Consider the following 17531-nt stretch of genomic DNA (forward strand, 5'->3'; position numbering starts at 1 on the left):
TCATGGACCTCTAGTGTCACCTCTGTGGGTGTTAAGGAGAAACGTCAACAGACATAACCGAAAAAGAAAAAACCCTGGCTGATGATACATAACTGAAAAGTGTCGTCAGGTGTACTTCTGCTATGGCAGAGGGCAAAGTTGGAGGCTAAAAAAATAACTATTTGAGGAAGCTCTCCACCAGCACTTTCAATGTGGCATTTAGAGTTTTTCAGAAGAAGCCAAAACGCAAGTTTCCTTGAAATCAACCTGAGTGAAAGAGAATCCCGTAAGCTTTCGGTTTTATGCTAGATGGCTGATGAACAGCCAGGTCATCGCACTTGCAGGTCCCAGTGGAACAATTCACTGACTCACCTTTTCTCTATTGACCATGACAGATTTCACAGACAAAAACATTCAAATGGCTCCTGTTACAGAAGAGACATCCATAAACCATTACATATATGCCTGAGACAAGTGAAAGAGGAGGGAAAGAAGGAGAAGCTAAAAAACGAACTTAAGAGAACCTTTTCTTTTTATTAGACTTCTTACTAATGCGTTTTCTTTTTGTAAACACAAGTTATTGCCATCTCGATGCAATTCAGCTTGAATGGACAAGTGCTTCTTTTTGCTATTTGATAAATATCTTGAAAAGGAGACCGAGTAAATAAGGGTGGGTTAGTCCATTTCATTGTTTACAACAGAAAGAGTGTCATTGATTCTCTCTGTTTATAATCCAGCCTTGAACTATGGAACTCAGATTCTCCCGCACTGACATTAAAAACGATGAAGGTAACTGCTGAAATTACATTAAGGTTGAAGTACATCAAGGTTATATGAAGTTTAGTCACCTCAAAATGCACATGGCAGAATTTCCTATTGCTGATGTAAATTGTATGTGTCTGTTTGCTAGACATATGAAGGCACACAATAAAAACACTGGGTTAACACTTATTTAAAGATGCTGGAGAGAGGCCTTTTTCTGAATGTTTTTTTGCAAAACCTACTGCATTTGAAAAGGGAAAAGGCTGTGACTGTGAGTCACTCCTATATCAATACAGTTGTCTAGATTAAAAATGGTTCTTGACAAATGAAATTCTACTTTTTACAGTTTCTTTGGAGTCTAAATTTCCAATTAGTAATTTATTTTCTTGTCTTAATCTAATGCACATAAGTGTTTATTTTTCACCCTGAGTCAGATAGATTTGTGAGACGTGCTTTGATATTTAGCAGTGCTTTGGGGCAACCCAAGTTTGAGTCTCCAACTGAAGGTGTTTCCCAAACCCTGTTCCCCTTTCACCTATCCTAATGCTTCCTTTCTACCCTTGCACTGCCCAAATAAATAAGTATAATTTTTGATAAGATAAACCAAAATATTCTGAACATATTCTGAGTTTATCAGCACATTGGAAACTGAATTTAAAATGTAATTCAAAATCTGGATTTATTTAGCTTTAAGATTTTAGAATAAAGAAACCATGTAAACTTTTTTTGAGTGGAGCTAGTTTTTAAAGCAAAAGGAAGATTAATCTAATACTAAGAAATTCTTAATTCATGTTACTTTAGCAGTTTAACATATTTTCAATCAAATTGTTATAATACAAATTTTAAATGCTAAAAAATACAAAAACAATAAAAGTAAAATAAAAATAGTAAACATAATCATTAAACAAATTTAAAATCTAAATGAAACTTGGACACTGCCAAGCAATATTGTATGTCACAATAAGTAGGGCAAAATAATTTTCATTTTTTTAGTGACATGTCACTTTACCTATACAGTGCAGTGTCTATATACACAGAACAAACTGAAAGTTTACCACACACCAGAGTGAGAGCTGATGAGTGAGACTGAGATTATTTACTTGTCCATGCATAGCTACTTTCACTTCTACTCTCTCGGCAGATCCAACCTCATCTTATTTCTAGTTTAGTTACAATTAAACATGTAGGCTAAATCCTAAACGCTAGTCTTATTGCACTGATGGGAATAATGCCCATTTACGTGCATGAAGAAGATTACAGCATAATCTCTGTTCAACTGACTACGTCGTCTGCATCAGATTTCCCGCAGCTCCTTGAATCTGAATTTAAAAAAAAAGCGATCGTCATAAAGTAGGCGGTACTCTGATTTGAGACTGACATTTTAATCGTCTCTGATTGGCTGCATTCTCAGAAGTAACCCAGTGTTGCCTGAGCCGTACCATTTTCTTAAAAGGGGTGGATGTGGAACTTTGTTATTTTATTATGAGCAAATATCGAGAGAGCTTTGATTAAACATTACGCTTTATAACAAAAAGCATATGGGTTTGTATTAAAATGTATAATTTATGGTGCACTGTTTTGCGTTTCTCTCAAATATGGCACACTTTCACTTTGTAACATCCACCGTTTGGGATTTGAAGTCTCGCCCAAAAATGGCTGTGCAGAAACAGTTATGAAGATGTGTCGATCTACTCACCTAATTAATGTGGCGCATGCTCCAAATTAACCAAGAGTCCTCTGATCGAGCCGGAGGACATTTCTGGAAGGTGAGGCACAAGATGTTCCGTTATTTCCTTTTCTTTTCGTGCAGAAAAGAGGAATCCAATGGGCTCACCGTGCAGTCGTGCTACGACTTTATTTTCAGCCAATAGGAATACCAGAGCGATACAGACCAGGGCCTTCAAAGATGTGTTTATGCACATAAAACAGCAATACATCAACCTTGAGCATCATACTACATAAAAACATAGCTTTAGCACAGAAACTGCAACGACACGTTGTTAAAAACCATTGCAAAGTTCATATTCGCAATTAGGGGATGCATATCTCTCTGCACCGTAAACAGTTCTCATGCAGTAGCGGTTTAAAAAAGTCACATATTGTATTAACAGAATAGTAAAAGCTCCGATACATCCATGCATAAATTATGTGTATGTGTATAACTTGTGATTGCAGAGACATTGTTGATCTCCTAAACTGCACTGCGAGATGTTTTCATTATTAGTTATCATGACATAAAGTGGTGAAACTTTTTTCTACTAACGTTACCTTTGTTTTAAGTGTGTACGTGGGACTTAAATTTCAGCGAATGTCAATTTCTGAGACGATATTTCAGATTCACATTCATGGCTGTCAACAGGTGCTTTTAGTGTTGACATTTACTGGTAATGTTATATTAACATTCCCCCCTTGAGCACCTTAATAACAGTGGCATGGAATGAGAGGAGAAGTAATAGTAAGGATTGGGAAATGTAAGATACAATAGCTTATTTTCTTATATATAAATTTGCTTGTGGAAGAATAATGGTAATATTTGTGTGATGACGTAACTCACTGCTTGGTATTTTGATTGTTTGTATGCGTTACACCCACCTTTTGCATAGTTTAGAAGGTAGAAGGTCATCATATTTGCTTTGGGTGTGTATATTACTTACCTAATGCATTGATAGACTTAGGAAAACTTCCTTTATCATAATGTAATATTGTTCATATGTGTCTAGCTATCAGTTTGTCTCTGTCACTGTATTATACATGCATTGACCCAGACAGATGCCTTTTTTGCTCCAGTGCGTTATGTTTGTGTTGTCATGTACTGTTTGTGCATCATCTAAGCCTGTATCTCAAAAGGCTGTTAAATATAGGATTTAAAAAAAAATTTCAAAGTATTTTCCATTAAGTTTAGCATGTTACACATGTTAAAAATAGGTTAAGAGCTGAAACACAACTCACACTTAGACTTATGATATGCAGTGCCATTGCAGCCTACTAATAGTGTTGCTGAAATATCTTCTGCTTCCACATACAGTGAGAAACAGAACAAATCAAAGTTGAACTATCATAAATAAATTTACCAATCTTTGATTGTTTTGATTACGTATGCGTGCATGACCAATGACATTTCAAACTAGCAAATAAACCTTGTTGGATTCCAAATGTTAAAATAATATTGAGCTACAAATCATTCTGGACATTAGATTGGAAATTTGCCCCAGGTATTACTTTGGAACATCATATTATTTATAATGGCAAGGTTTTCTGAATGAGAAGCAGTGTCAGGAAAATTGTCTCAAGTTATTTGTTAAATTCATAAACGCATGAACATACCTTGTAGCAGTTTTTGGATGAGAATTGGCACTTCAGATGGACTGAACTAGTAAAGGCTTTACAGTAAGGTTCTGTCAGACTGGAAAGATTTGGGAAATCAGACTGGAAGCCAGGTTTATATAAGCTAGCATTTTCAAGTGATGATTCTGTTGCTTAGCTTAAAGCTAACCTTACATGAGTGTAAAACAATTGATGTGTGTTGTTTTGGAGGTTTATCTGTTTATATGTACTAAGTTATACAGTAGAGACATGAATATTAAGATTTAAATGTTACAAAGGATGAATTTTTTATTACAGTCCTTTAAAGAAAGTAAAGGCATGTTTTTGAAAGACAGATAATGCATTTGAATTTTATTCTGTTCCTCACAAAAAGTTACTGTATGGCTTAAGAAGGTGTTTTCGTTGTATGGACTACTTTTATGGTGTTCCACGATTGAAAGTCATAAAGATTTGGACAATAGTTAGATTTTTGGTTAAACTATTCCTTTTAGAGCTTTTGAGTAATAGCTACAGAGTTAAAGATCTGACCAGAAATGTTTCATAAAATGGCACAATATGCTACTGGAAAATAATGGACCTTTCAAAAATTTAGAAAAGGGTTAACAGAAGTTTAGAAAAACCTTTTTCTGCTCAAGTAACATTTTTTCCTCATCAAAATATTTGACTTTAAATTGAAAACTTCTTGAGAGAAATGTAGGGGATCGCTGAGAATCTTCTGATGGTTATGGTGTAGCTGTTGGCAGTTGAAATTCATTTCTGTGGTGTCACGGAGCACATTCTTTCAGGGATCTTGCAAAACGTTATTAAAAACACCGCAGCACAGACGTGTTGCATGGCAGGGAAGCACACACATGCACTCTCCTCTTGGAGGATGCTGAGGTTTATTTTGGCAGTTGTCATGACGTTGTGTGGTTTCACATGTGGTGAGAGGGAGGGGAGACCCTTTTCATAGCAGAGATGCTTATTTAACATTTCCGGACAATCAGAATCATGTCAACATCACTGCATGGACACACACATGCAACATTTATCCCATACACACATACCTAACCAGAAAAAGATAGGCATCTTAAACTCTCCTTCAACTGCTTGGTCGGTGACTTTGTAGTGATTGCTCACAGGTGAACGATCACCTATTTGCACAGTGCTCGAGCAAGATGTGTGTGTGGTCAGAAATAAGGCTTTCCACAATTAGGGATCAAAACTGTGGAGGAATCTGCGCTGTAATTACTGGGATTGTTCTGAGCAGATGCAGAACAAATTTCTTTGTTAGCAGCGCAGAGCTTCACGGCAAGGTGCGACGTGTGGCCAAAGTAAACATGTGAGCATGGAGCCGTGCACATTTTATGAGTAATTCATGTCTTTGTTCAAGGGCACCAGGTTTGCTACGATCACATGATTCAGAATTTCCACCATGATCTGATATACTCAGAATTCAAAGAGACCATGTGTGGTGAAACCTCATAGTTTCCTGTTTATTTTACAAGCTATGGAGTGCATTCAAATATTCCCCCACAATACAGGTTTTTTTGTTGTTGTTGTTGTAGTTTTAGAGACAAATCTGACCTGTTTTTCTACACCTGAACTAGCTAAATACACTCAGTTTACTACCTTTATGCATAGATGGCTAATGGAAAGTTCTAAGCACATGTACACTGAAAGATTTTAATGCTTTTCAGAAAAGTAACTTTTATTACAGCAAGAAATAAATACTTTTTGCAAGGACACATTCAATTGATCCAAAATGGCAAATACTTGTACATTATTATTACAAAAGATTTAAAGTACATTGTATTTTAACTTTCTGTTCATCAAATCCCCAAAAAATGTATTATGGTTTCCACAAACATTTTAAGAAGCACTGATTTTAACATTGATGGTAAGAATTGTTTCTTAAGCACCACATCAGCATATTAGATTGATTTATGAAGGATCATGTGGCAGTAAAATAGCAAACAGTTATTTAAAATTGTAATAAAAATTCACAAATTTACTGTATTTTTTATAAACTAAATGAAGCCTTGATGAGTGTAAGAAACTTCTTTTTAAAAAAAAACCAAACTTTTGAATGTTTCTCTAAGAACAAAGCTTTTGGAGCGAACAATTGAACAAATTTATGATTCATTTGATTCCTCTTTTACTTTTTTCACAATTTCCACAACACAAGGGCATACAGGTTTGAGACAACATGAGGATGAGTAATTAATAATAACAGAAATTTATTTTTTGGCTAAATTAAGCACTTTTACAACTGTGAAGACATGGTTTATGCTGTTTGGAATTTAGTGCCGCTGTCTGGATTTGTTCTTTGGTCCAAAAGAGTCTTAAGACATTTACATATTTATAACTTCACATCATTGTTGTATTTTTTCCTTCAGAAAGCATTCACAGTATTTCAAATCAATCGTGTCCATACTTACTCAAACTAGTGGCTCATTTACATTGAATAGTTTTTCTTTGTCATCATCATAATCAGCATTATCATCATCCTTATCATCAGTAAAGAGAAGCACCTAATCATGGCCAGAGAGTACATTTCCTACGCAGGAGCAACAAAACTGCTTCTTTCACTGGAATGTCTGTGCAGCAGAAACTCACCTTAGTATTAAAAAAAAAAAAAAAATCCAACACCTTGTACAAGCAAAGTGCATAAAAGTGTGAATTATGTATGTGGTGGCATTGGACTGAGGGCAGAGTGGTTGTGGTAATGGACTGGTGAATGTTTCATTTGCTGCTGTATTGCATCTCAGAGCACCATGTAGGAAACTTTAAAGAAATTATTTTGTTGTCAGTGTACTAATGAATTCAGTTTGTTTGGCGTGCACCTAAGTCTGCATGAACACCAGCCTTGTGTTATTCTGCACATTTCTATCTGTTTGCACATCTGGCCATTATAAGTTTTCCCCCAATTCTTCTTTGTAAAACTATTCTGGATTTGTCTGTTTGCATGGCGATCATGAGTGGACAGGCTTTTATTCAAGACCGCTCATAAATTCTCAGTTGGCTTGAGATCTGGACTTTTGATTGGCCACTCCAGGATATTCACATTATTGTTTTTAAGCCGTCCCTGTGTAGCACTGGTTTTATGCTTTGGGTCATTGTCTTGCTGGATAACAAATCTTCTTCCAAGTCACAGGTGTTTTACAGACGGGGTCAGGTTTTTCTCCAGGATTTCCCTGTGTTTTGCTGCATTTATTTCACCCATCCACCTCACGAGGCCCTCCGGGTCCTGATGCAGAGATCTCCACAGCATGATGCTGCCATAACCATGTTTCACAGTGGGGGTACCGTCTTTCCAATTCACTTTCATTTGCATACTCCTGGTCAGACATATATAGTCTACTGTATGTTATATAATGTAGTCTATTGCATTTCTCATAGCTGCCCTCATCAAGGATAAAATGCATGTTTTGAATCATATCTTGCAATGCATTCATGGCAGGCAAATGCCATTGTGATGTTATTATGACACATTCACAAAGGAACAAATACTTAAGTGAATGGCTAAATTACAGTGAGATTTGTGTCTTGTCATTTTAATGACCTACTGCTGCAGTAAACATCTGGTGCTAGTACTCATGGTAGTGCTCAAATGTAATGTAACGTGGTTCAGACCCACATTAATTTATAACCAATCACACATGATTCTGTTGAGCTTATGAATGCAATGACCAATCAGAGGCATTCAGATAAGTCATCTCTGAAACACCGGAGATTTGTTCAGTGACTGAATTCTGCTCTCTGGCAAAGTAATTCTCTCATCAGAAACAACGAAGTGCAGTTGTGCGTACGATGTAAGTAAGATATGCATTTCACAATGTAAACAGCTTCAGTGATTATAATGGGAGTTTTTGACTCGTGCCCCTTCAAAAATAAGTGCATTTTTTATTTTGCATCATTTCTAGAAATTGTACAGGTATAATGTACAGATACACATTCATAAACATTTTGCTTGTAAACCGTTGCATATGGTAAGCAGCATTTCCACAAAAGTGCACTTTCCAGTCAGTCACAAGTCATATGTCTGCCTTTCTCTCCTTCGCTCTCTCGCTTTCAAAAGTGAATGATTGGATACATATGGAACTTGATCGGATAAATCAATGCATATGGAACTTGATCAGATAAATCAATGCCTTTTGTTGATTACTCACGTCTGGGCCCACCTTCCCAGATAGTGTGTAAGTATCTTGCACAATAATGTTGTTTGCCAGAGATGATTGTACTTTAACATGCAGGTAGTGAGCCAGAACTGTGTTGGGGGAAAAGTCAAAATGTCTTTATACGGCTCATTTGAGAATCCTTGTTGCTCAACTCTTATAGGAAATTGGCTGTGTTGCTCCAATGCTAAATAAAAGACACATCCATTTGTTTTATATAAAAATATTGTTACAACATTATGACCTCCTTCCAGTGAAAATCAGGCCTGACGGATGCCAGATAGGAAGTGCTGTTTAGTTTATAGGTGTTTTCAGTGTTCCTCAAGTGAATGAAAGGAAACAGTGAAACACCATAATGATGGTTCCCACTTGTGCTCTTTGTCTGTGTCAGGATCTGTTTTATATGATTTAAATCTCTAATTAATTTCATGTGGCATGTCCTTGTTTTTCAAACACTCTGCTATTGCTTGGACACAAACAACTCTCTGTTTCTCCCATTTCTCATTTTTGTACGATTCAACATGTTTTTCTTCTGTAGTCATCATCCGTCCCCGTCTCTCCATCTCACCCATTCTTTCCCCTTGTCCACCTGAGGAGGTGACTGTAGTGTGACTCACTTGTTCCCAGTGTGGTTTTGTGGTGGAGTGAGTACTGTCTCAATCCTTTCCTAATTTCAGAAGACTTGATCCAAAACCACACATAAATCGTTACTGCCACAAACCTACAAACTCATACACGCATGGCATGGGGTTATGAAACCTGTGTCTATGAGGATGGAATCTGAAGAGATTTAAAATAGAGGAATAGCATGGTCTGTAAGGTTCCCTGAAGATCCTTAAGTGGCATGTAGTCTGAATGGTTGTCTTGTTTCTTGCCTTGAACTTGCCATTATTTTTCTTTACATATTAACTTCTTAATTCTTAACTACAGTTCTCAGAAGGTATGATCATAATAGGGCTGCAACTAACGATTATTTTGATAATCGATTAATCTGCCGATTATTTTTACGATTAATCGGTTTATGTACTTATATTTTAGTTTTTTAAAAAAATTTCCCCAAGTAAATTATAAATAAAGGGTCTTTATCATTCACCATAGATTTTTAAGAGATTTTAACCATTTTGCATTGTCATATCCTCATCAAAAATTTACCTGGAGTTGTTTTATTATGTGTTAGTAATCTTTTGTCGAACTCTTCTGCAATCAGAACACTGACCCATACTCTAGCAAATTTCACAAGGAGATTTCAAATAATGTTTTCACCATGGCAGTCCTTAGAGCTCCTTAAGTAGTTTAACATCCCGGACAAAGCTTAAGGAAGCTTTCAGAACATATTTTCACAAAGAATAAGGATAAAACAGAATAAGATTGCAGTGCGTTGTATTTTATTATTTACTGGGAACAGTAAACAGCTTTATAGCTTATGCTGTGAAATTGTAAACAATCCTTCGAATAAAGTGCCAATGGCATGAAACCTGAATGGAACTCACAATTTAAAGTAAAATCCATCAGAAGGTTGTCCAGAAAAAAAAAAATTGGACACACAAAAAAACCTGCTTTGTGAAAAAGAGCAGTGAATACTTAGAAAAAAAGTGCATTTTTAAATATCTTTAAACATTTACCTCTCTCATTCAGTCATAATTAAGCTGCAAGACTAAATTATGAACTGGTAAACGACAAACTGATCACAGAACATGTTTGTAAAGCTTTAAATGTTAACTGTTAAAAAGCAATGTTATCAGCTTTTACAACTAAACATTTGCAAACAACATTGTACTGGAGAAACTGCACAAATGAAAGTCTTAAAACGCGTGGAAAACGCTAGGCGCGCAGCTTTCTCCTTCTTTCCAAAGCGCTCGGGCAGAAGCGCCACTGAGGCGTCTGCCTTTGCTAAGCAACCATGACGTGCTCTCTCCTTGAAGACGCGGAAATTTCAGCAAAATTCGATGCGGTGCGGTGTTGGAAATTGGAAAACGAACTTGAGCGCGCAAAAGTCGCGATATGTGAACTGCCCCTTAAACAGTTCAGTAGTGCAGAGTTTACAGGTTACTCTTCTTTTTTGAAGGCTCAAAGTAAAGTACTCCCACATCCCGCTGACTGCTGCAGAGACGCTGTTCGGGAAGCACGTGACATAAAACGAGGCCAGCTATTGGCTATTCGCTACTTCTCCTGCTGTACTGGCTGAGTAAAACCTCCGGTGGCTCATTACTGCCACACTTTGGTCACCGCAGATTTGAAATATGCCCGAAATGAGCCGCTTACAGCAAATAAGTTATTTAGCAACGAATCGATGACTAAATTAGTTGACAACTATTTTAATAATCGATTTTAATCGATTAAATCGATTAGTTGTTTCAGCTCTAGATCATGATGTCACTTACTTTTGAAGTAATTCATGACTTATAGATACTTTTGGGGTGAACGTTCAAATTTCTTAAATCTCTTACTTCAGCCACCTATCAGTGCATCGTTCTGTAGTCATCTACAAGATTTGTAGCGTCATTGAAATGTTGCCCTTCTCCCCAGTGCCGGATCTTTAACACGTGGTCCACCCTCTCCACATTAAATTGATTGAGAGTTACCATTGTGGGGGAGATAGGGATGGGACGGTATGAAAATTTAATATCACGATTATCAATATTATCAGGGTTTTGTTGAAACGAGATGAAAGTGTTCAAAAATAGTTGATGCTCACACTGAAAACATTTCAGCAAGTTTTATATTTAATAATCAACAAACAACTAATAAAACAAGCAACTCTATGCACTTAATTTAAAGAAAGATTAAATTCTGTGGCATTTCCTTCCTTACAATGAAAAGTGTAGAAGCATAGAAAAGTCACTGACTTTCGCCATTCCTTCTCGAAAAAAAACAAAAAAAACAAAAAAAACATTGTGCGCTGCGCTTGCGTCAGACTGTTGCTGGCTGGACATGATTTAATAGTGAGTTATTAAAACCGCGATAATCAAACACGGTTTTAATGATAATTCATTTTTAAACGATATTACTAACCTTCAGCACATTTTATCACGGTTATCAATAAAACCGGTTATCGTCCCATCCCTAGGGGGAGATATTAGCTTTGGCCAACAAGATGGACGGTGTATGTTGCAACAAGGTAGTGCCTTTTTTTTTTTTTTATGAAGCTTATCATTACATAAACTCATGTTATGGCCTCAGAAGAACCCAGTAGGGTTATGTGTGTGCATGTATTTCAGAGAGAAAGATCATATTAGTCTGACACATTTTTAAGTAGAATTCTGTAGATTTTACCCCAACATAAGTGGAAAATGTAAAGTTTATTTATTTATTTAAATGATATTATATAAACTTATTAGCTTACATATTCATTTATTTAATTTATTTGTAATTAAATTACATTTAACTATTTATATTTATGTAATTTTATTTTTTGATTATTTAGTTGCTCGATTAATTAGGATCATTTCATCATCAGCCCTATCCAACAATTCTTAGGACATAACCTTTTCCTTCCATTTGTCTTGATATTTTATAGACACTTTCCTCAACCCAACCCATGCAACTTCACGCACTTAAATAATTGGTGAAGTAAAAAACTGTCCCATTGGTTCAGAAAATGTGTTAAATGACCTAAAAATTTGAGACTTTCATACCAAAATAATAATTTAGGTCTAAGGTTATGTTGTGACTGTTCCTGGAGAATAACAAGGCAGTTGTACTGTGGTGATGATGGCCTAATTGCAGAGGTGGAAAGTAACGAATTACATTTACTCGCGTTACTGTAATTGAGTAGCTTTTTTGTGTACTAATACTTTTTAAAGTATTTTTTTAAATCTGTAATTTTACTTTTACTTAAGTATATTTTGTTTAAAGTATTGTACGTCGCTACATTTTAAAACACATTAATTACTGAGTAAAAAAAAAAAAAAAAAAAAAAAATTCGCTCCCTGGAAACTACGTCAGTAAATAATGGGCAGGAGGGCAAACTGGCGCTAAAATCACAAGAAAGATGCAGACGGTCAAAACACAGGCGTTAGTGGTGCAGACACCGCTGAAAACGAAACCCCGTCATATTCTGAAGTTGAACTCGAAGGAAATGAAGTGAACCCCTGGCCATATGTATGCTCTATTATGCAGTGTAAGCTGTACTTGCTTAGGAAGACCAAACTAGCAGCTTATAAAATCTCGACAAGACATCAACCCTTCGCAAGAATGTAGAGGTAAGCTAAATAATTGCATCGTTGCATTGGTGGTTAAAATGAAGCTTTGACATTTTAGCAAGAGGTTTTGCACAAATTAGCCAAAAAGACAGTGGTGAGGAGTGTGCTATATATATCATCTGCGATAATATCATATTTTTTGTTTTAATGATGTGCGCGCTTATAGTGCGTTCTTTCACTGTGTGATTCAGTCTCCTAAAATGCATTTAGAATCATAGGCGCCGATACCGTGGAGCACCCACGGAAAATACCGAGCACCCACGGAAAATGAGCACCCACGTGTGCCAGTGCCAGACTGCCAGTAGGCTACATTTATTTAAAATTAAACATTGCAGTTGGCGCTATGAAGCGTCTGCCACACTGTGATTGGTTATGTTGTTGTCAGTGACAGTGACATAACCAGTCGCATGCATGTTCCATATCCTATCCACCAATCACAGCGTTTCTGAAAACGTCCCATCCCCCACTATACAGTGCCGTGCGAGTATGTAATCATTTAATGCTTTCCGTAATCACTAATCATTAATCAGACTAAAATGGACAGATTTTTTATAAAAAAAGCCAAACCTATTAATATTGATATATCGACATTATTTTACTGGATCTAGTGGCTTTGGCTTTTTGTGAATAAACGTCCAGTATTTTTTCTCTTTCAAAGTTTTGTCTGTCATGTTCAACCACCTCATTTCATACCCAGCAGTACGTTAATATGTAAATGTTACGGTACATTCCCTAGACTCCTTAAAGTTCGTAACAGGGTTTAAATGGGAACATTTTTCTGCTCAAGTATAGGCCTATATACGGTTTAAAAGAGGAAAAACTAATGGACACAAAAGTAGCCTACTTTTGGACAGAATACAAGTTCTTTGTTAAATACATAAAATAAAAAAAATATTTTTTTAGCCTATATGAATAATGGATTCGAAACCTCAAAGAAAAGCCATGCCACTATCAAAAGAAACCTCGAAACATAAATGAGGTAGACATTCCCAGAAACTCATTATTTTAGTCGCAACAATCGGTTAATGGAAACGCTGTCCTTTCGCAATAGTCTTTTAATCAATATTTACAAAACATTAATTTCCCAAGAAGCTGAACGCATTAGCGGTTACGTGTCAGTTAAACTTTTCATCTCCAATCCTGTTTGTATTTTTGAGAAGTGACGCTGTTGTGTGTGTTTGTATCGGCCGCTGTCCATTAGCCTAAGGTTCTGAAATGCAATATTTTTTTAATAGCCTAGTCTATTTTTTTATTTTTTAAATGGCTTGCGCCCTTGAGCACCCACGGAGAAAAACATAAATCGGCGCCTATGTTTAGAATGATCACAAAATTGAAGATATAGGGGCAGAAAATTCACATATTTATATAATTTCATACATTAAATCAAAATCACACAAAGAATGCCGTCTTTTCCTCCAAAAATCATCATGAATATATACATACATACATATATATATATAACAGTTCAGTAAACAAGTTAATTAAGAGACTTGCGTTTTAGACACCATATTGCCTTTTTTAGCTCTATTTCTAAAACAGAAAATAATTCCAAACACAGCCACCAAAGCACAGTTTTGCGTCTCTGAGCAACGTGACAGTGTTTCGTTCCTGAATGAATCAACCGTTTAAATGATTCGGTTCAATCGCAATGACTCACTTATTAACAGTGACTTGCTGACACATACTGGCCATTTTAATTTCACATTAAAAGTATCTTTTGGTTTTTTTAAATAATTAATTTCTTATAATTTCAAATGAGTATTCAACATTTTATGTTTTGTATATCAAAACATTATTCATGCATTTGTAACTGCAGGTTAAATGCATTCTTGTCCTGCACTAGTGTAATACATCTAAATGCCACTTCCAATGAATCTTCTGCATTTCCTCTGCATTAAAAGATGAGTTTGTTGATACTGATTTGCCTGGTAACAGCCCAAATGTTTTATTATTCTAAATAACTGATTCCTTTAATTAAAATCAACTAGTTTGAGACTAATAGACCTATCCCAGGGGTGTCAAACTCAGTTCCTGGAGGGCCGTAGCCCTGCAGAGTTTAGTTCTAACCCTGCTCCAGCACACATATCATGTAGTTTTCAAATAAACCTAAATGATTAGATTAGCTGGATCAGGTGTGTTTAATTAGGGTTATATCTAAACTGTGCAGGACTGTGGCCCTCCAGGAACTGAGTTTGACACCCTTGGCCTGTCCCATTTTTGACTCCCTCCCACTCCACTTTTGACTCCCTGTTAAAATGTAACTAAGTAATTTTTACTCTGAGTAAATTTTAAATGAGCTACTTTTTACTTTTACTTGAGTTGATTTTTAGACTGGTACTTTTACTTGTACTTAAGTAAAATTTCATTAATGTAATGGTACTTTTACTTGAGTAGAATATTTTTGTACTCTTTCCACCTCTGCCTAATTGTCTCTTAAGATGAGGTTTCCAAGCCTGAGGGAGTAGTCCGTTACAGACCAAACAAAATGGAAGCTGATTTTGTTTATTTCTGTTCTGTTTGCACATAGACCTGTCTCTTGCTCTCCAGTTAAATGTGGTTTACAATGCTGAATTCAGCATGTCTGAGGAATTGTTGCAGTATGCGGTACCTGAAGTGCTGACTAGAACTACTTTGTAATCGGGTGATTTGCCAAGCTGGTGGTCTAGCACATTAGCCCATTCAGTAATGATTAAGAGCACTTATTTAATTGCGTTTAGTTTTTACTCTGGCCTTTTTCTTTATATTTGAAATATTTTACTATTCAAGTTATACTAAGAGCATTTAAATTAAGATAGATAAAGCACTTCTATGTGGATGTAGTGATAGCGTGAACCAATTATTGGTCATAATTTCTATTTCTAATGGTGCAATGCAGTTAAAACCAGACTTGTCTACAACTAGATCTTGTTTATAATTGAATTAGGCAGCATGTGAACGGATCTAAAATTGATCATCCATGAGACCTAAAGGCATTCTGTGCAAAACTCGGATGAATGAATGTAAAAAATCCAGCACTGAACACATCTTTCCATATTTCTTAAGTTCATACTTCAGACTGTTTAGAGGCAGCATGGCTGTTGTAATGAGGACATTTATGTCACTCCGCATCAGGTGCATGCATGAATAAGCGGCAGGCTGCCTTTCTGTCTGAATGCTCTCTGCCAGCTACATTATTAAAATGCATTTGTGTGGGTCTTATTTAACTTTTTGTCAAGGCCTGTTCTATTTTTCGATGCTAACCTGGAAGTGACAATCATGGAGTGATTGTTCATGTCAGTGCGTTATTATTGGAAATGCTGTTTAGTTTTAAGCTGTTTTCAGTAAAGCTCAGCTTGCTTGCCAGTTGTGTGTGTGTGAAGTCCTTCATTCCAGACCTGGCACAGTCAACTGGGGACTCGGACCTAGTCGCCAGCCCTCAAAACACAGAACAACGATCTTTCAGCTTGTGTTGTGATTATCAAATTTTGGAACGCATGCAGTGAATATTCGGCGGTCAGAAATGAATACTATTATTCAGCAAGGATGAATTAAAATGTTCAACAGTGACAGTAAATTCTATTTCAAGTGAATTTCAATTTCAAATAAAACTTTCTGTAATATATCATGGTTTCTGCAAAAATATTAAGCAGCACATATATTTTTAAAAACGATAATAATAAGAAATGTTTCTTGAGGACCAATTTAGCATGATTTCTGAAGGATCATGCTGTCAAAATTGCTCAAAAATGACGTTCGAATATTCCCTCTAAAAAATACACGAATATTCGAACTATTCGAACGTCTGGTTGCGCATGTTGTCAATGACGCGCATTACATCAATAACAGGACAAAATAATACAAAGAGACATAACTACTTGTATAGATAGTCTATTTAAGTTTAAACATATATGACAACGTATTACCTGCACAAAAACAAGGAAATCAACTAATGGCCAAGACTGCAGACCTCAAGCTCTCTCACCCTCACGTTCTCTGCACATAATGGTTTAAATGAACAAACAAATTTTTGTGCAAGCAATTTAAGGTCGCGACTGTTGTCTTCATTCAGTGATTGAAACAAATATTATTAATATTAACTGAAGTTTTACAGCATATAGAACTGACATTGAACGCTCCGAGCGAGCTGTGCTGTGGTAAACATGGAACTTTTCCTTGACATGAAACAATAAATAATCAAACCTCGGATCCATTGCTTGACAGAACCCCCCCAAAGCCTGCCCCATCCGCGATACTGATCGGTCTCATGTCCTTAAAATGAACGAAATTATTTTATCCGTTATGGCCTCTTGTCATATTGCAAACAAAGTGCTTGCGGCGGGCGATGCAAAGTAACGTTAAGTGTCAAGACGTGACTGTTTAGCTGGAGTTCCGCACATAATGCCATGCTCATTTGGGTGCACATTTTTGAGATGTGACCTCATGTTGCTAGTGGTCGAATGGTATGCTAACTGTATCTTAAATAGCTTGCATACAACTTTATCTCGCGGGTCAACAATTTTACCTCACTTTCTCTTCTGCGGTCGAGTTGGGCTCTGCACTTGCTGGCATCTTCCATGAAGACGCATCAACTTTCAGCAGTGATGCTGTGCCAGACAGTGCGACTCCTGTGACCTGTCCCTGAACCCTCAGGCGCGCTAGTGCGCCCACTCGCAAAGCAGACAACCACGCCTCTACTACCGCAGGCGTTTTTCCCACATTTTTTTTTATATTCGAATATTAATTTTAACCTTTGAAATTCATTTTTTTTAAACTATTCGAATACATATTCGAATTTAGAATATTCGTTGACAGCCCTACTGGACTGGAGAAATAGCTGCTGACAATATTGCCCATCACAGGAATAAATGACATTTTAAAATCTATTAAAATAGAAAAGTTACTTAAAACGGGAGTAATATTTCACACTGTGTTTTGATCATCAGCCTTGGTGTGCATAAGACACTTCTTTCAAAACCATTGAAAAATATCTTAAGTGACGTTTTATGCTCTGCATTTTACCCATCCAAAGTGCACACACACACAGCATTGAACACACACCAGGAGCAGTGGGCAGCCACTTATGCTGCTGCGCCCGGGGAGCAATTGGGAGTTCAGTGCCTTGCTCAAG

The 17531-nt window shown here is 36.5% G+C and overlaps 1 protein-coding gene across 2 annotated transcripts in view; it reads left to right on the plus strand.

Annotated features, from left to right (window-relative positions):
• Positions 1-2291: 2291 nt before the first annotated feature.
• The window catches only part of LOC132121523 (zinc finger protein 438-like), a 42039-nt gene continuing 26799 nt past the window's right edge, over positions 2292-17531 (plus strand). Inside the window, exon 1 of one of the 2 annotated variants that reach the window (XM_059531016.1) lies at positions 2292-2507. The gene's annotated coding sequence lies outside the window, so the exon portion shown is untranslated. The remainder of the gene's footprint in view (positions 2508-17531) is intronic. The other variant, XM_059531015.1, reaches the window with a different exon arrangement.

The sequence above is a fragment of the Carassius carassius genome, chromosome 39 (assembly GCF_963082965.1).
Source record: "Carassius carassius chromosome 39, fCarCar2.1, whole genome shotgun sequence".
In the NCBI taxonomy this organism is placed as follows: Eukaryota; Metazoa; Chordata; class Actinopteri; order Cypriniformes; family Cyprinidae; genus Carassius; species Carassius carassius.